This window comes from Oncorhynchus gorbuscha, linkage group LG13 (assembly GCF_021184085.1).
Source record: "Oncorhynchus gorbuscha isolate QuinsamMale2020 ecotype Even-year linkage group LG13, OgorEven_v1.0, whole genome shotgun sequence".
Classification (NCBI taxonomy): domain Eukaryota; kingdom Metazoa; phylum Chordata; class Actinopteri; order Salmoniformes; family Salmonidae; genus Oncorhynchus; species Oncorhynchus gorbuscha.
The window spans coordinates 751,670-772,067 of record NC_060185.1 but is presented as its reverse complement, the minus strand read 5'-3'; positions in this window follow the sequence as shown (position 1 = coordinate 772,067).

Here is a 20,398-nt window from a genome sequence, read left to right as displayed (position 1 = left end):
CATGATTATCGAAAACTTCAACAAGCATTTCTCAACGGCTGGCCATGCCTTCCGCGTGGCTACTCCTACCTCGGGCAACAGCTCCGGCCCCCCCGCAGCTCCTCGCCCAAGCCTCTCCAGGTTCTCCTTTACCCAAATCCAGATAGCAGATGTTCTGAAAGAGCTGCAAAACCTGGACCCGTATAAATCAGCTGGGCTTGACAATCTGGACCCTCTATTTCTGAAACTATCCGCCGCCATTGTCGCAACCCCTATTACCAGCCTGTTCAACCTCTATTTCATATCGTCTGAGATCCCCAAGGATTGAAAGCTGCCGCAGTCATCCCCCTCTTCAAAGGGGAGACACCCTGGACCCAAACTGTTACAGACCTATATCCATTCTGCCCTGCCTATCTAAGGTCTTCGAAAGCCAAGTCAACAAACAGGTCACTGACCATCTCGAATCCCACCGTACCTTCTCCGCTATGCAATCTGGTTTCCGAGCCGGTCACGGGTGCACCTCAGCCACACTCAAGGTACTAAACGACATCATAACCGCCATCAATAAAAGACAGTACTGTGCAGCCGTCTTCATCGACCTTGCCAAGGCTTTCGACTCTGTCAATCACCATATTCTTATCGGCAGACTCAGTAGCCTCGGTTTTTCGGATGACTGCCTTGCCTGGTTCACCAATTACTTTGCAGACAGAGTTCAGTGTGTCAAATCGGAGGGCACGTTGTCCAGTCCTCTGGCAGTCTCTATGGGGGTGCCACAGGGTTCAATTCTCGGGCCGACTCTTTTCTCTGTGTATATCAATGATGTTGCTCTTGCTGCGGGCGATTCCCTGATCCACCTCTACGCAGACGACACCATTCTGTACACTTTCGGCCCGTCATTGGACACTATCTAACCTCCAATCGAGCTTCAATGCCATACAACACTCCTTCCGTGGCCTCCAACTGCTCTTAAACGCTAGTAAAACCAAATGCATGCTTTTCAACCGATCGCTGCCTGCACCTGCTTGCCCGACTAGCATCACCACACTGGATGGTTCCGACCTTGAATATGTGGACAACTATAAGTACCTAGGTGTCTGGCTAGACTGCAAACTCTCCTTCCAGACCCATATCAAACATCTCCAATCGAAAATCAAATCAAGAGTCGGCTTTCTATTCCGCAACAAAGCCTCCTTCACTCACGCTGTCAAGCTTACCCTAGTAAAACTGACTATCCTACCGATCCTCGACTTCGGCGATGTCATCTACAAAATTGCTTCCAACACTCTTCTCAGCAAACTGGATGCAGTTTATCACAGTGCCATCCATTTTGTCACTAAAGCACCTTATACTACACACCACTGCGACTTGTATGCTCTAGTCGGCTGGCCCTCACTACATATTCATCGCCAGACCCACTGGCTCCAGGTCATCTACAAGGCCATGCTAGGCAAAGCTCCGCCTTATCTCAGCTCACTGGTCACGATGGCAACACCCATCCGTAGCACGCGCTCCAGCAGGTGTATCTCATTGATCATCCCTAAAGCCAACACCTCATTCGGCCGCCTTTTGTTCCAGTACTCTGCTGCCTGTAACTGGAACGAATTGCAAAAATCACTGAAGTTGGAGACTTTTATCTCCCTCACCAACTTCAAACATCAGCTATCTGAGCAGCTAACCGATCGCTGCAGCTGTACATAATCTATTGGAAAATAGCCCACCCATTTTCACCTACCTCATCCCCACAGTTTTTATTTATTTACTTTTCTGCTCTTTTGCACACCAATATCTCTACCTGTACATGATCATCTGATCATTTATCACTCCAGTGTTAATCTGCAATATTGTAATTATTTGCCTACCTCCTCATGCCTTTTGCACACATTGTATATAGACTCCCCTTTTTTCTCTACTGTGTTATTGACTTGTTAATTGTTTACTCCATGTGTAATTCTGCGTTGTCTGTTCACACTGCTATGCTTTATCTTGGCCAGGTCGCAGTTGCAAATGAGAACCTGTTCTCAACTAGCCTACCTGGTTAAATAAAGGTGAAATAAAAAATAAATAAAAATAAAAACAAATAGTTCATCAGGATGCAATGCGAATGTATCAGGACACGTTACAGGTCCAGCACTGCACCAACCAGCTGCTCAGAGAAGAGCAAGAGAGAAACCCCCGGGAGTTAAGAGAAGGCCTAAAGGGGCTAGCGGACCAAATTGGGGCTCAATTACCAGCTGCAAATACCCAGAGGAGGGCCAATCATTTTCTTCAAAAAATGACTGTGATGATGTGGAAGCATATCTTACCACCTTCGAAAGGACGGCAGAGAGGGAGAAGTGGCCGGAAAAAGAATGGGCAGGGCTTCTGGCACCACACCTGGCAGGGGACGCTCAAAAAGCGTATTTCCACCTGGAGTTGAAAGATGCACAGGATTACGATAAACTAAAGGGGGAGATCCTGAATAGACTGGGAGTGACCGATACCGTGAGGGCACACCGCTTCCACCAGTGGTCCTACCGACCGGGACAACCCCCACGAACACAGATGTTCGACTTGATTCATCTGGCACGGAAATGGTTGCGACCAGAGACCCGGTCATCCGCCGAGATTGTCGAGACCATCGTACTCAACCAGTTTCAGCGAGGTCTACCCCAAGAAGTGAGGCGATGGATTGGCCAGAACGAGGTACTTTCCGCCGACCATCTCGTGGGCCTGGTTGAACGGTATTGTACGGCAAGAACAGCTGAGCAGGCACAGGAGGAAAGATTCCCGTTCCCCAGGCATGGGCGAACCAGCGGACAGGGTAAGGCTGTCCCAACATATAGAGGGGGAAGAGAGCAGCGTGGGCCATGAGGAAAGAATCAGAATCAGGCCGAGACACTAACGGAAAAAATGGAAACCGGGACTGGGTGTCGAGGGGGTCTCCCCCCCCCAAATCCCTATTATCTGTTACAATTGTAATCAACCAGGACATATTGCAGCCTACTGCCCTATTAAAGAAGAGCCAATGCAATGTAACCTTGGTGAAAATGAAGATGATATACGGTATGCATGTCCTGTTGTAACCACTGTACTTGAAAGACCAAGAAACAATCATATGTGCAGGGTGAAGGTTGAAGGGAAAGAGGTTGAAGCACTGCTGGATTCCGGCAGTATGCTAACCCTGGTCGTTGCAGGCCTAGTGCCGACTCATAAACTGGATACAAGACAGGATATCAGTGTTACATGCATTCATGGGGATACCCGTCTGTACCCCACGGCCTTAGTGAGCATACAAACAGAGGACGGTCTGCTGGATTATGAGGTCGGCGTGGTCCCAAAGATGCCATATGATGTAATATTGGGTAGAGACTTTCCTAACTTTGCAAAGTTAGGCCACAAGATTGGCATATTTGAGAAGCCAACAACCCTGACCAAGCAAGAAGAAGCATGGGGCCTTCAACCAAAGCCAAGAAGAGAGGTCTCCCAGGGGACAACATCACAGGTGCTAGTAGGGGAGGAGGAGGATGAAATGGCAAACCTCGCTGATAACGAACAGCCCGGTACTAGTGGGGCTGGGGTCGATCTGAATCCAGAGGACGACGATCTAGAACCAGCAGACCTGGCAGAGTCCTTGACTAATTTTGTGACGGCCCAAAACCAGGATCCAACCCTGCAACAAGCCAGAGCAGATGTGCAGGTCGTAGATGGTACTCCCATAAATGGTGGGATGATGCCTAATAGTTTTCCCCACTTCATCATGAAAAAGGGTTTGGTGTACAGAGTCTCGAAAATAGGGGTTGATGTGGTGGAACAGTTGTTGGTTCCCACTCGGTACCGGAGGACAGTACTGGATCTAGCTCATGGGCACATTCTGGGTGGACACCTTGGTATCGATAAAACCCGAGACCGGATTGTAAGGAGGTTTTACTGTCCAGGAATTCAAGCTGAAGTGGCTCGGCATTGTGGAGAGTGCCCGGAGTGCCAGTTAACAGCTCCCCGACCAGCTTTTAGAAACCCGTTAGTGCCACTCCCCATAATCGAAACGCCATTTGAGAGGATAGCGATGGATTTAGTGGGTCCACTACCCAAATCCGCCAGAGGGCACCAATACAGTCTGGTCATTCTAGATTATGCCACTCGCTACCCAGAAGCCATTCCCCTTCGGACGATGACTTCCAAAAATATCGCAAAGGAATTAGTGCTCTTGTTCACCAGGGTAGGGGTTCCAAAGGAGATCCTTACCGACCCTTTATGTCCCGCCTTATGGCGGACCTTTGTAAACTGTGGCAGGTGAAACAGTTGAGGACATAGGTTTACCATCCTCAGACGGACGGTCTGGTTGAGAGATTCAACCGAACCCTGAAGTCAATGCTCAGGAAGGTAATCGATAAGGATGGGAAAAACTGGGATTGCATGTTGCCGTATCTGATGTTTGCCATTAGAGAGGTTCCTCAAGCCTCACTGGGGTTTTCTCCCTTTGAGCTGGTATATGGGAGGCATCCCGGGGGAATCTTAGACATCGCCCGGGAAACCTGGGAGCACCAATCCACCCCGTATACTAGTGTCATAGAGCACGTCACGGCAATGCAAGACAGGATAGCCACAGTCATGCCCATCGTCAAAGAGCACATGAGACAAACACAAGAACACCAGCGGTACACTTATAACCGGCAGGCTACCCTGAGGGAATTTCAACCGGGAGATAAGGTGTTAGTGCTGATCCCCACGGTAGAGTGTAAACTACTAGCCACATGGAAAGGACCATATGAAGTACTGGAGAGAATAGGAGAAGTCAATTATCGGATCCGACAGCCAGGTCGATGGCCCCAGGAACAGATTCATCACATAAACCTGTTAAAAGCATGGAGAGAGAGAGAAACACTAATGGTCACATACCCCACACACATTCAGGAGACAGCCGAAGTAAATATTTCACCCACTCTGTCCCCAGCGCAAGTACAGGAAGTAAAGACCCTGATCCAGAAAAACAGAGATGTGTTTTCAGAGGTACCTGGCCGAACTGATGTTACGGCTCATGATATTGTTTCCCTACCAGGGAGAAAAGTGAGTATGAGGCCATATCGGGTACCCGAGGCTCGGCGGGCCGCGATTAGAGCAGAGACTGAGAAAATGTTGACAGCTGGAGTGGTCGAAGAGTCACATAGTGAGTGGTCTAGCCCAATTGTGATGGTCTCCAAGCCCGATGGGTCTTTGCGGTTCTGTAACGACTTTCGGAAGGTAAATGAAATCTCGAAGTTTGATGCGTACCCCATTCCCCGAGTAGATGAACTACTGGAGAAAATTGGTCATGCTCGGTACATTAATATATATGCCATTTAGCAGACGCTTTTATCCAAAGCGACTTACAGTCATGTGTGCATACATTCTACGTATGGGTGGTCCCGGGGATCGAACCCACTACCCTGGCGTTACAAGCGCCATGCTCTACCAACTGAGCTACACAGGACCAAATGGGAAACGTGGATGGGTTATCCCGCATGCATGCATATTTTGCTGCGGTAGCCCGACCTAGGGGGTCGGATCTAGGGGGAGAGATATGTGGCAAAGAAGGGGGTCGAGTGATAAGTGGCAGATATGTGAGAGCAGAACTAATAAACGGGCTCTGCCCGATCAGTAAAATGGCAACCCCTGTCAGAACTACAGATCACAAAATGGCCGACCTCCAAAACTACAAGTCCCAGAAGCAAGGGGAACCCTCAGAAGGTGGAGCCGACTCACAGATAAAGGGTCAAGAAAAACCAGGAAGAGGAAGAGAGAGTGCTGGAAGGAGCTATGAACAATAGAGAAAGAGACTATAGAGATTGGCTGGAAGGAGCTATGAACAATAGAGAAAGAGACTATAGAGATTGGCTGGAAGGAGCTATGAACAATAGAGAAAGAGACTATAGAGATTGGCTGGAAGGAGCTATGAACAATAGAGAAAGAGACTATAGAGATTGGCTGGAAGGAGCTATGAACAATAGAGAAAGAGACTATAGAGATGGGCTGGAAGGAGCTATGAACAATAGAGAAAGAGACTATAGAGATTGGCTGGAAGGATCTATGAACAATAGAGAAAGAGACTATAGAGATTGGCTGGAAGGATCTATGAACAATAGAGAAAGAGACTATAGAGATTGGCTGGAAGGAGCTATGAACAATAGAGAAAGAGACTATAGAGATTGGCTGGAAGGAGCTATGAACAATAGAGAAAGAGACTATAGAGATTGGCTGGAAGGAGCTGAACAATAGAGAAAGAGACTATAGAGGGCTGGAAGGAGCTATGAACAATAGAGAAAGAGACTATAGAGATGGGCTGGAAGGAGCTATGAACAATAGAGAAAGAGACTATAGAGATTGGCTGGAAGGAGCTATGAACAATAGAGAAAGAGACTATAGAGATTGGCTGGAAGGATCTATGAACAATAGAGAAAGAGACTATAGAGATTGGCTGGAAGGAGCTATGAACAATGAAAGAGACTATAGAGATTGGCTGGAAGGAGCTATGAACAATAGAGAAAGAGACTATAGAGATGGGCTGGAAGGAGCTATGAACAATAGAGAAAGAGACTATAGAGATTGGCTGGAAGGATCTATGAACAATAGAGAAAGAGACTATAGAGATTGGCTGGAAGGATCTATGAGAGAAAGAGACTATAGAGATTGGCTGGAAGGAGCTATGAACAATAGAGAAAGAGACTATAGAGATTGGCTGGAAGGAGCTATGAACAATAGAGAAAGAGACTATAGAGATTGGCTGGAAGGAGCTATGAACAATAGAGAAAGAGACTATAGAGATTGGCTGGAAGGAGCTATGAACAATAGAGAAAGAGACTATAGAGATGGGCTGGAAGGAGCTATGAACAATAGAGAAAGAGACTATAGAGATTGGCTGGAAGGAGCTATGAACAATAGAGAAAGAGACTATAGAGATTGGCTGGAAGGATCTATGAACAATAGAGAAAGAGACTATAGAGATTGGCTGGAAGGAGCTATGAACAATAGAGAAAGAGACTATAGAGATTGGCTGGAAGGAGCTATGAACAATAGAGAAAGAGACTATAGAGATTGGCTGGAAGGAGCTATGAACAATAGAGAAAGAGACTATAGAGATTGGCTGGAAGGAGCTATGAACAATAGAGAAAGAGACTATAGAGATTGGCTGGAAGGAGCTATGAACAATAGAGAAAGAGACTATAGAGATGGGCTGGAAGGAGCTATGAACAATAGAGAAAGAGACTATAGAGATTGGCTGGAAGGAGCTATGAACAATAGAGAAAGAGACTATAGAGATTGGCTGGAAGGAGCTATGAACAATAGAGAAAGAGACTATAGAGATTGGCTGGAAGGAGCGATGAACAATAGAGAAAGAGACTATAGAGATTGGCTGGAAGGAGCTATGAACAATAGAGAAAGAGACTATAGAGATTGGCTGGATTTACCGTGTATGAGCTGGATTGTTTTGGACTTACCTGTTGGCGTTTGGACCTGGACCTACTGAGACCCGATTCGTGTACCGAACCCTGCTATCCTTGACCTCGCCTACGGCCTGGGTGGACCAGGACGGAGAAACAAACACACAGGTACTGTCCTGTTCGAAAGAACTCTCATTCTTGGGTGATTTGGTGACAGTTTACCACTTAGTTTGTGACAAACGCTCCTAACCTTGAAGAGGTTTGCCACAAGCTCATTCTGTCTTTTATACAAATATGTCCAAATCAGCTCTAACAGTGTTTGTTCTTGTAGCAACAGGTCACACATCTTTCTGCTGTGATGGCATACTGTGGTATTTCACACAGTAGATATGGGAGTTTATCAAAACTGGGTTTGTTTTTGTATTCTTTGTGGGTCTGTGTAATCTGAGTGAAATATGTGTCTCTAATATGGTCATACATCTGGCAGGAGGTTAGGAAGTGCAGCTTAGTTTCCACCTCATTGTTTGGGCAGTGTCTTCTCTTGAGAGCCAGGTTTGCCTACGGCGGCCTCTCTGAATACCAAGGCTATACTCACTGAGTCTGTACATAGTCTAAGCTTTCCTTAGGTTGGGGTCTTTATCCCTCCCTCCCTCCCTCGCTCCTCCCTCGCTCCCCTCCCTCCTCCCTCCCTCCCTCACGCCCTCCCTCCCTCCCTCCCTCCTCTCCCTCCCTCCCTCCCTCCGCCCTCCCTCACGCCCTCCCTCCGCCCTCCCTCCCTCCCTCCGCCCTCCCTCCCTCCCTCCGCCCTCCCTCCCTCCCTCTCTCCCTCCCTCTCTCCCTCCCTCCCTCCCTCCCTCCCTCCCTCCCTCCCTCCCTCCCTCCCTCCCTCCCTCCTCTCTCTCTCTCCTCCCTCCCTCCCTCCCTCCCTCGTTCCTCTCCCTCCCTCCCTCCCTCCCTCTCTCTCCCTCCCTCCCTCCCTCGCTCCTCTCCCTCCCTCCGCCCTCCCTCCCTCCCTCCCTCCCTCGCTCCTCTCCCTCCCTCCCTCCCTCTCTCTCTCCCTCCCTCCCTCCCTCCCTCCCTCCCTCCCTCCCTCCCTCCCTCCCTCCCTCCCTCCCTCCCTCCCTCCCTCCCCTCTCTCCCTCCCTCGCTCCTCTCCCTCTCTCCCTCCCTCCCTCCCTCCCTCTCTCCCTCCCTCGCTCCTCACGCCCTCCCTCCCTCCCTCCCTCTCCCTCCCTCACGCCCTCCCTCCCTCCCTCTCCCCCTCCCTCCCTCCCTCCCTCTCTCTCTCTCCCTCCCTCACACCCTCCCTCCCTCCTCGCTCCTCTCCCTCCCTCCCTCCCTCACTCCTCTCCCTCCCTCCCTCCTCTCCCTCCCTCCCTCACTCCCTCCCTCCCTTCCTCCCTCACTCCCTCCCTCCCTCCCTCCCTCCCTCGCTCCTCTCCCTCCCTCCCTCCCTCCTCTCCCTCCCTCCCTCGCTCTTCTCCCTCCCTCCCTCCTCTCCCTCCCTCCTCTCCCTCGCTCCTCTCCCTCTCTCCCTCGCTCCCCTCCCTCCCTTGCTCCTCTCCCTCCCTCTCTCCCTCCCTCTCTCCCTCCCTCCCTCCCTCCCTCGCTCCTCTCCCTCCCTCCCTCGCTCCTCTCCCTCCCTCCCTCGCTCCTCTCCCTCCCTCCCTCGCTCCTCTCTCTCCCTCCCTCCCTCCCTCGCTCCTCTCCCTCCCTCCCTCCCTCCCTCCCTCGCTCCCTCTCCCTCCCTCCCTCCCTCCCTCCCTCGCTCCTCTCCCTCCCTCCCTCCCTCCCTCCTCCCTCCCTCCCCTCCCTCCCTCCCTCCCTCCCTCCCTCCCTCCCTCGCTCCCTCCCTCCCTCCCCTCGCTCCCTCCCTCCCTCCCTCCCTCCCTCCCTCCCTCCCTCCCTCCCTCTCTCTCTCTCTCTCTCCTCCTCCCTCCCTCCGCCCTCCCTCCCTCCCTCCGCCCTCCCTCCCTCTCTCCCTCCCTCCCTCGCTCTCTCCCTCCCTCTCCGCCCTCCCTCCCTCCCTCTCTCCCTCCCTCTCTCTCTCTCCTCCCTCCCTCCCTCCCTCCCTCCTCCTCTCCTCCTCCTCTCCCTCCCTCCGCCCTCCCTCGCTCCCCTCCCTCCCTTACTCCTCTCCCTCCCCTCCTCTCCCTCCCTCTCTCCCTCACGCTCTCCCTCCCTCCCTCCCTCGCTCCTCTCCCTCCCTCGCTCCCCTCCCTCCCTCTCCTCTCCCTCCCTCCCTCCCTCCCTCCCTCCCTCCCTCCCTCTCCTCTCCCTCCCTCACGCCCTCTCTCCCTCCCTCGCTCCCTCGCTCCTCTCCCTCCCTCCGCCCTCCCTCCCTCCCTCCCTCGCTCCTCTCCCTCCCTCCCTCGCTCCTCTCCCTCCCTCACGCCCTCTCTCCCTCCCTCGCTCCTCCTCTCCCTCCCTCCGCCCTCCCTCCCTCGCTCCTCTCCCTCCCTCCGCCCTCCCTCGCTCCTCTCCCTCCCTCCCTCTCTCTCTCTCCCTCCTCTCACGCCCTCCCTCCCTCCCTCTCTCCCTCCCTCTCCCTCCCTCCCTCCCTCCCTCCCTCGCTCCTCTCCCTCCCTCACGCCCTCCCTCCCTCCCCGCTCCTCTCCCTCCCTCACGCCCTCCCTCCCTCCCTCTCTCACGCCCTCCCTCCCTCCCTCCCCTCTCTCTCTCTCTCCTCTCCCTCACACCCTCCCTCCCTCCCTCCCTCGCTCCTCTCCCTCCCTCCCTCCCTCCCTCCCTCCCTCCCTCCCTCGCTCCTCTCCCTCCCTCCCTCACTCCCTCCCTCCCCCTCCCTCACTCCCTCCCTCCCTCCCTCCTCGCTCCTCTCCCTCCCTCCCTCCCTCCTCTCCCTCCCTCCCTCGCTCTTCTCCCTCCCTCCCCCTCCCTCCCTCCTCTCCCTCGCTCCTCTCCCTCCTCCCTCGCTCCCCTCCCTCCTTGCTCCTCTCCCTCCCTCTCTCCCTCCCTCTCTCCCTCCCTCCCTCCCTCGCTCCTCTCCCTCCCTCCCTCGCTCCTCTCCCTCCCTCCCTCGCTCCTCTCCCTCCCTCCCTCGCTCTCTCTCCTCCCTCGCTCCTCTCTCTCCCTCCCTCCCTCGCTCCTCTCCCTCCCTCCCTCCCTCCTCGCTCCTCTCCCTCCCTCCCTCCCTCCCTCGCTCCTCTCCCTCCCTCCCTCCCTCCCTCCCCTCCCTCCCTCCCTCCCTCCCTCCCTCCTCTCTCTCTCTCTCTCTCTCTCTCTCTCTCTCTCTCTCTCTCTCTCTCTCCTCTCTCCTCTCCCTCCCTCCGCCCTCCCTCCCTCCCTCACGCCCTCCCTCCCTCTCTCCTCTCCCTCCCTCCGCCCTCCTCCCTCCCTCTCTCCCGCCCTCTCTCCCTCCCTCCCTCCCTCCCTCCCTCCCTCCCTCCCTCCCTCCCTCCCTCCCTCCCTCCCTCCCTCCTCCTCTCCCTCCCTCCGCCTCCCTCCTCCTCCCCTCCCTCCCTTGCTCCTCTCCCTCCCTTGCTCCTCTCCCTCCCTCTCTCCCTCACGCTCTCCCTCCCTCCCTCCCTCCCTCGCTCCTCTCCCTCCCCGCTCCCCTCCCTCCCTCGCTCCCCTCCCTCCCTCGCTCCTCTCCCTCCCTCCCTCCCTCCCTCCCTCCCTCCCTCCCTCCCTCCCCCTCTCTCTCTCTCTCTCCCTCCCTCCGCCCTCCCTCCCTCGCTCCTCTCCCTCCCTCACGCCCTCTCTCCCTCCCCTCCCTCGCTCCTCTCCCTCCCTCACGCCCTCCCTCCCTCCCTCCCTCGCTCCTCTCCCTCCCTCCCTCGCTCCTCTCCCTCCCTCACGCCCTCTCTCCCTCCCTCGCTCCCTCGCTCCTCTCCCTCCCTCCGCCCTCCCTCCCTCGCTCCTCTCCCTCCCTCCGCCCTCCCTCGCTCCTCTCCCTCCCTCCCCTCTCTCTCTCTCTCTCTCTCTCCTCTCCGCCCTCCCTCCCTCCCTCCCTCTCGCTCCCTCTCCCTCCCTCCGCTCCTCCCTCCCCTCCCTCCCTCCCGCTCCCCTCCCTCCCTGCTCCTCTCCCTCCCTCTCTCCTCCCTCCCTCCCTCCCTCCCTCCCTCCCTCCCTCCCTCTCCCTCTCCCTCCCTCCCTCCTCACTCCCCTCCCTCCCTCCCTCTCCCTCCCTCCTCCCTCCCTCCCTCTCCTCCCTCTCCCTCCCTCCCTCCCTCCCTCCCTCCCCTCCCTCCCTCCCTCCCCCTCCCTCCCTCCCTCCTTGCTCCTCTCCTCGCTCCTCTCCCTCTCTCCCTCCCTCCCTCGCTCCTCTCCCTCCCTCCTCTCCCTCCCTCCCTCCCTCGCTCCTCTCCTCCCTCCCTCCCCTCGCTCCTCTCCCTCCCTCCCTCCCTCCTCTCCTCCTCTCCCTCGCTCCTCTCCCTCCTCTCCCTCCCTCCCTCCCTCCCTCTCTCTCTCCTCTCCGCCCTCCCTCCCTCCCTCTCTCCCTCCCTCTCCCTCCCTCCCTCTCCCCTCCCTCTCCTCTCCTCCCTCCCTCCTCCCTCCCTCCCTCCCTCCCTCCCTCCTCCCTCTCCCTCCCTCACGCCCTCCCTCCCTCGCTCCCCTCCCTCCCTCGCTCCTCTCCCTCCCTTGCTCCTCTCCCTCCCTCTCTCCCTCACGCTCTCCCTCCCTCCCTCCCTCCCTCCCTCCCTCTCTCCTCTCCTCCCTCGCTCCCCTCCCTCCCTCGCTCCCTCCCTCCCTCGCTCCCTCCCCTCCCTCCCTCCCTCCCTCCCTCCCTCCCTCCCTCCCTCTCTCTCTCTCTCTCCTCTCCCTCCCTCCGCCCTCCCTCCCTCGCTCCTCTCCCCTCCTCTCCCTCCCTCCGCCCTCTCTCCCTCCCTCGCTCCCTCCCTCCCTCCCTCTCTCCCTCCCTCCCTCCCTCGCTCCTCTCCCTCCCTCCGCCCTCTCTCCCTCCCTCGCTCCCTCGCTCCTCTCCCTCCCCTCACGCCCTCCCTCCCTCGCTCCTCTCCCTCCCTCCGCCCTCCCTCTCTCCTCTCCCCTCCCTCCCTCTCTCTCTCCTCTCTCCCTCCCTCCCTCCCTCTCCCTCCCTCTCCCTCCCTCCCTCCCTCCCTCGCTCCTCTCCCTCCCTCGCCCTCCCTCCCTCCCTCGCTCCTCTCCCCTCCCTCCGCCCTCCCTCTCTCTCCCTCCCTCCCTCCCTCCCCCTCCCTCCTCTCTCCTCTCCTCCCCTCCCTCCTCCTCTCCCCTCCCTCCCTCCCTCGCTCCTCTCCCTCCCTCCCTCCCTCCTCCTTCTCCTCTCCCTCCCTCCCTCCCTCCCTCCTCCTCTCCCTCCCTCCTCCCTCCCTCCCTCCTCCCCTCCCTCCCTCCCTCGCTCCTCTCCTCCCTCTCCTCCCTCCTCCCTCCTCTCCCTCCCTCCTCCCTCCCTCCCTCCCTCGCTCCTCTCCCTCCCTCCTCCCTCCTCCCTCCCTCCTCCCTCCCTCCCTCTCCTCCCTCCCTCCTCTCCTCTCTCCCTCCCTCGCTCCTCTCCCTCCCTCCCTCCCTCCCGCTCCCTCCCTCCCTCCCTCCCTCCCTCCTCCTCCTCCCTCCCTCCCCTCCCTCCCTCTCCTCCTCTCCTCCTCTCCCCGCTCCTCTCCCTCCCTCGCCCTCCTCCCTCCCTCCTCCCTCCCTCCTCCTCTCTCTCTTTCCCTCTCCTCGCCCTCTCTCCCTCCCTCTCTCCCTCCTCTCTCTCCCTCCCTCCCTCCCTCTCTCCCTCGCTCCTCTCCCTCCCTCCCTCCCCCTCCCTCCTTGCTCCTCTCCCTCCCCTCCTCTCCCTCCCTCCTCCCTCACGCTCTCCCTCCCTCCCTCACTCCCTCGCTCCTCTCCCTCCCCTCGCTCCCCTCCCTCCCTCGCTCCTCTCCCTCCCTCCCTCCTCCCTCCCTCTCCCTCCCTCCCTCCCTCCCTCCCTCCTCTCCTCTCTCCCTCCCTCACGCCCTCCTCCCTCGCTCCCTCTCCCTCCCTCACGCCCTCTCTCCCTCCCTCGCTCCCTCGCTCCTCTCCCTCCCTCCGCCCTCCCTCCCTCCCTCGCTCCTCCTCCCTCCCTCCTCACGCTCCCTCCCCCTCGCTCCTCCCTCCCTCCCTCACGCCCTCCTCCCTCCCTCCTCCTCTCCTCCCTCACGCTCCCCCTCCCTCCCTCACGCCCTCCCTCCCTCCTCCTCTCCTCTCCTCCCTCTCACGCCCTCCCCTCCCTCTCCTCCCCTCCCTCCCTCCCTCGCTCCCTCCCTCCCCTCCTCCCCTCTCCCTCCCTCTCCTCCCTCCTCCCTCCCTCCCTCCCTCCCTCCCTCCCTCCCTCCCTCCTCCTCTCTCCCTCTCCCTCCCTCCTCCTCCTCTCCCTCCCTCTCTCCCTCACTCACTCCCTCCTCGCTCCTCTCCCTCCCTCCCTCCCTCCCTCCCTCCCTCCCTCCCTCCCTCCCTCCTCCTCCCTCCCTCCCTCCCTCCCTCCCTCCCTCCCTCGCTCCTCTCCCTCTCTCCCTCCCTCCTCGCTCCCTCCCTCGCTCCTCTCCCTCACTCCCCTCGCTCCTCTCCCTCCCTCCCTCCCTCCCTCCCTCGCTCCTCTCCCTCCCTCCTCTCCTCCTCTCCCTCCCTCCCTCCCTCCCTCGCTCCTCTCCCTCCCTCCCTCCCTCCCTCCCTCGCTCCCCTCCCTCCCTCCCTCCCTCCTCTCCCTCCCTCCCTCCCTCCCTCCCTCCCTCCCTCCTCCCCTCCCTCCCTCCCTCCCTCCCTCCCTCCCTCCCTACAGCTAGGGGACCAGACTAGCCAACTGCAGACACATTTATCTTCTGTTTATTCTGTATACTCTGAGCCTGACTTTGGACAAGGGCACCAATAGACAGACCATTGTCACATGGCATCTCCAGAGGTTCACACATCCTATCACCATAGTGGTAATAGAACAACTGACAGGAAGGACTCACCAGGTGGACAATTGTTCCAATGGTTCCTTCCTTGATCGTGTCTATGTGGGAAATATCCAGGTTAAGACAATGTGGTCACAAAGCTATAGGATATTAATAAAGCTATGGGATATTAATAAAGCTATGGGATATTAATAAAGCTATGGGATATTAATAAAGCTATGGGATATTAATAAAGCTATGGGATATTAGAATTCCGTTGTCTTAACCTTAACTGGTCACAATCCAAAGTTTGTATTGATAATGGTTTGGTCACACAGGTGGCATTGAGATGCAGCCACTTTTTTCTGTGAAAGGCTCTTGGGAAGTGGTAAAAGGAAAGATATGATAAATGAGGTTGAGTGGATATAGTGGCTCCCTATTCCCTATGGGCACTGGTCAAAAGTAGTGCACTACCTAAGGAATAGGGAACCATTTGGCAGTCACCCATAAAGATTATCATCAGATGACATCAGATGTACTTTTGGTGATCAGAAGCAACTCTGAAAATATAGTTGACATGGGTTATGATTATGACCTTGGATATATTTCAATCTCATAAAACTATAGGTATGACACAAGATTCCTAACAGATGTAAATAACAAGTATTTCATATCCAACCAGCTCGCTAGATAAGTTTACTAGCTAACAGTGAGGAGAATCAATAATACATATTGTGGTAATAGAGGGGAGGTACGTGATGGTAATAGAGGGGTGGTACGTGAGGCGACGTTGGCTCCCTCTGCTGGGGATACGGGAGCTGGACACCTCGACACGGACAGCTCTAAGTGGAGGTAATTAGAGGAAAGGGACAACCATCCGTGGAGGCCAAATAAAAGGAGCACGGTGGCACACTTCGAGAGGAAACGGGGAGAGACCGACAGCAAGCGAAAGGATAGAAGAAGGACCGAGCCAAACCTCAGGGATTTTCTTTGTTATGTTAATTGTCTCTTTTAGTAAAGTTGTTTTTGCGGACTAAAGCCTCCCTGTCTCTGTGTCAATCTCAAACCAACACCCCACGGTTTACCAGAAACTATTTAGTGTTCTAAATCGCAAAAACTGATAACATAGCTTCATTAGATTAGCTAGATACTGTCCGACTGATCGACCTGCCTGTAGCTAGATACTGTCTGCCTGATCGACCTGCCTGTAGCTAGATACTGTCCGGCCTAATTAGAATATATTTGCCTAAACATGCCTAATCGACCTGGCTGGTCACAACTTGCAGGCTTGTTTTCGAATTGCTGTGCGTTTTGTTGACAACCTATTTTGCTATCTGACAACTTTACGGTTTTCACTTTTTAATTACCGTTCATATATTTATTTATTTTTTCCTCAACTTTTTCACTCCGGACGCTTATCTGGACACGATTCGTCAGGACCTCCAACAGCCGAAGCTAAGTAGTAACATTAACATGATGCCTTCTAATTGCAGCCGCTGTGCTCGCCTTACGGCGAGGATAGCTGTACTGCAAGCCCAGCTTCAGACGCAATCGTTAGGCAAGGGTAATTTCAGTGTAGGAAAGGATGAAACAGCGTCTGTGCCACCAGTAAGTACAGATAGTAGTATAAATCCCCTCGCTCATTCAGCCGACAGAAACTTTCAACCGGTTTTCCCCATTAAGCAGCGGGTCGGTGTCAGATGCCGAGTCTTCTCTGGTCTCTACTCCTCCCGTTACGGGGTCTGAGACGCCAAAGCTTCCCACCATTAGCTCTGACAAATTGAAAACTCTAGTCATTGGCGACTCCATTACCCGCAGTATTAGACTTAAAGCGAATCATCCAGCGATCATACACTGTTTACCCGGGGGCAGGGCTACCGACGTTAAGGCTAATCTGAAGATGGTACTGGCTAAAGCTAAAACTGGCGAGTGTAGAGAGTATAGAGATATTGTTATCCACGTCGGCACCAACGATGTTAGGATGAAACAGTCAGAGATCACCAAGCGCAACATAGCTTCTGCGTGCATATCAGCTAGAAAGATGTGTCGGCATCGAGTAATTGTCTCTGGCCCCCTCCCAGTTAGGGGGAGTGATGAGCTCTACAGCAGAGTCTCACAACTCAATCGCTGGTTGAAAACTGTTTTCTGCCCCTGTGTTAAATGAGGCCTCACCTCCTGGCTACACTAGTGACCATATCCCCCCCGTGCATCCCGCAAAGGCGGAGGTGTTGCTAACATTTACGATAGCAAATTTCAATTTACAAAAAAAAAATGACGTTTTCGTCTTTTGAGCTTCTAGTCATGAAATCTATGCAGCCTACTCAATCACTTTTTATAGCTACTGTTTACAGGCCTCCTGGGCCATATACAGCGTTTCTCACTGAGTTCCCTGAATTCCTATCGGACCTTGTAATCATTGCAGATAATATTCTAATCTTTGGTGACTTTAATATTCACATGGAAAAGTCCACAGACCCACTCCAAAAGGCTTTCGGAGCCGTCATCGACTCAGTGGGTTTTGTCCAACATGTCTCTGGACCCACTCACTGTAATAGTCATACGCTGGACCTAGTTTTGTCCCATGGAATAAATGTTGTGGATCTTAATGTTTTTCCTCATAATCCTGGACTATCGGACCACCATTTTATTACGTTTGCAATTGCAACAAATAATCTGCTCAGACCCCAACCAAGGACCATCAAAAGTCGTGCTATAAATTCACAGACAACACAAAGATTCCTTGATGACATTAAAAAAATGTCTCATAAGAAACTAGCTCCCTGGTACACAGAAAATACCCGAGCTCTGAAGCAAGCTTCCAGAAAATTGGAACGGAAATGGCGCCACACCAAACTGGAAGTCTTCCGACTAGCTTGGAAGGACGGTACCGTGCAGTACCGAAGAGCCCTTACTGCTGCTCGATCATCCTATTTTTCTAACTTAATTGAGGAAAATAAGAACAATCCGAAATTCCTTTTTGATACTGTGGCAAAGCTAACTAAAAAGCAGCATTCCCCAAGAGAGGATGACTTTCACTTTAGCAGTGATAAATTCATGAACTTCTTTGAGGAAATGATTATGATTATTAGAAAGCAAATTACGGACTCCTCTTTAAACCTGCGTATTCCTCCAAACCTCAGTTGTCCTGAGTCTGCACAACTCTGCCAGGACCTAGGATCAAGAGAGACGCTCAAGTGTTTTAGTACTATATCTCTTGACACAATGATGAAAATAATCATGGCCTCTAAACCTTCAAGCTGTATACTGGACCCTATTCCAACTAAACTACTGAAAGAGCTGCTTCCTGTGCTTGGCCCTCCTATGTTGAACATAATAAACGGCTCTCTATCCACTGGATGTGTACCAAACTCACTAAAAGTGGCAGTAATAAAGCCTCTCTTGAAAAAGCCAAACCTTGACCCAGAAAATATAAAAAACTATCGGCCTATATCGAATCTTCCATTCCTCTCAAAATTTTTAGAGAAGGCTGTTGCGCAGCAACTCACTGCCTTCCTGAAGACAAACAATGTATACGAAATGCTTCAGTCTGGTTTTAGACCCCATCATAGCACTGAGACGGCACTTGTGAAGGTGGTAAATTACATTTTAATGGCATCGGACCGAGGCTCTGCATCTGTCCTCGTGCTCCTAGACCTTAGTGCTGCTTTTGATACCATCGATCACCACATTCTTTTGGAGAGATTGGAAACCCAAATTGGTCTACACGGACATGTTCTGGCCTGGTTTAGGTCTTATCTGTCGGAAAGATATCAGTTTGTCTCTGTGAATGGTTTGTCCTCTGACAAAACAACTGTAAATTTCGGTGTTCCTCAAGGTTCTGTTTTAGGACCACTATTGTTTTCACTATATATCTTACCTCTTGGGGATGTTATTCGAAAACATAATGTAAACTTTCACTGCTATGCGGTAGACACACAGCTGTACATTTCAATGAAACATGGTGAAGCCCCAAAATTGCCCTCGCTAGAAGCATATGTTTCAGACATAAGGAAGTGGATGGCTGCAAACTTTCTACTATTAAACTCGGACAAAACAGAGATGCTTGTTCTAGGTCCCAAGAAACAAAGAGATCTTCTGTTGAATCTGACAATTAATCTTAATGGTTGTACAGTCGTCTCAAATAAAACTGTGAAGGACCTCGGCGTTACTCTGGACCCTGATCTCTCTTTTGAAGAACATATCAAGACCATTTCGAGGACAGCTTTTTTCCATCTACATAACATTGCAAAAATCAGAAACTTTCTGTCCAAAAATGATGCAGAAAAATTAATCCATGCTTTTGTCACTTCTAGGTTAGACTACTGCAATGCTCTACTTTCCAGATACCCGGATAAAGCACTAAATAAACTTCAGTTAGTGCTAAATACGGCTGCTAGAATCCTGACTAGAACCAAAAAATTTGATCATATTACTCCAGTGCTAGCCTCTCTACACTGGCTTCCTGTCAAAGCAAGGGCTGATTTCAAGGTTTTACTGCTAACCTACAAAGCATTACATGGGCTTGCTCCTACCTACCTCTCTGATTTGGTCCTGCCGTACATACCTACACGTACGCTACGGTCACAAGACGCAGGCCTCCAAATTGTCCCTAGAATTTCTAAGCAAACAGCTGGAGGCAGGGCTTTCTCCTATAGAGCTCCATTTTTTTATGGAACGGTCTGCCTACCCATGTCAGAGACGCAAACTCGGTCTCAACCTTTAAGTCTTTACTGAAGACTCATCTCTTCAGTGGGTCAGTCATATGATTGAGTGTAGTCTGGCCCAGGAGTGGGAAGGTGAACGGAAAGGCTCTGGAGCAACGAACCGCCCTTGCTGTCTCTGCCTGGCCGGTTCCCCTCTTTCCACTGGGATTCTCTGCCTGTAACCCTGTTACGGGGGCTGAGTCACTGGCTTGCTGGTGCTCTCTCGCCGTCCCTGGGGGGGGTGCGTCACCTGGGTGGGTTGATTCACTGTTGTGGTCAGCCTGTCTGGGTTGGCGCCCCTCCCTTGGGTTGTGCCGTGGCGGAGATCTTTGTGGGCTATACTCGGCCTTGTCTCAGGATGGTAAGTTGGTGGTTGAAGATATCCCTCTAGTGGTGTGGGGGCTGTGCTTTGGCAAAGTGGGTTGGGTTATATCCTTCCTGTTTGGCCCTGTCCGGGGGTATCATCGGATGGGGCCACAGTGTCTTCTGACCCCTCCTGTCTCAGCCTCCAGTATTTATGCTGCAGTAGTTTTGTGTCGGGGGGCTAGGGTCAGTTTGTTATATCTGGAGTACGTCTCCTGTCCTATTCGGTGTCCTGTGTGAATTTAAGTATGTTCTCTCTCTCTCTATCTCTATCTATCTCTCTATAGCCTGGTTCCTCTCTAGGTTTCTTCCTAGGTTTTGGCCTTTCTAGGGAGTTTTTCAAAGCCAACGTGCCACAACGCCTGCATTGCTTGCTGTTTGGGGTTTTAGGCTGGGTTTCTGTACAGCACTTTGAGATATCAGCTGATGTACGAAGGGCTATATAAATACATTTGATTTCAGCCTGCTCTGTAGCTATCAAATAATTCATCGGTTTTTAAGATTTTCAAAATGTATTTACTTACTTCTCCATGTGGACGTTTGGAGACATTGCACCATGTTTGTCACCAGAGCGCTATAGAGCATATTACTATTTACCTGTCAATAAATTCATGAAAATGACAATCGATTCAACTATTTACCCATTTAATAACCAGACCATCATGCAAACTTGTTATGCTGAATTATTGATACAGAATGTGCTGCCAGCAGTCCACGAGCCACTTCACTGCTGTAGGTTTCCTCTCCAACCATAATCTAGCCGATTCTAATAATTCGCTGGTTGATAAAATACATTGTTAGTTACGACTGGGGGTTGGAGTGAAAACTTACACGTGGGTAGCGCTCCAGTAACAGGGTTGGAGAGCCCTGGTATAGTCTATGCACCATAAACCCCTACTCATCGCTGAGAGTAGATGAGAGACTCTTGATTACCACCTTTGAGGTCCTACTCTGAGCGGTGAGTAGATGAGGTCAGTCAAACTTTTAGCGTGATTCATAGGAGTAATGAGACGCTTGATAACTATGGACCCTGATAGCGGTTCCATATGTGACAGATATTCAAATCTATTTTCAAAATTTAGAGTGTAAATCTAAAGATGAAACAACTAAGACGGTTGCTGAT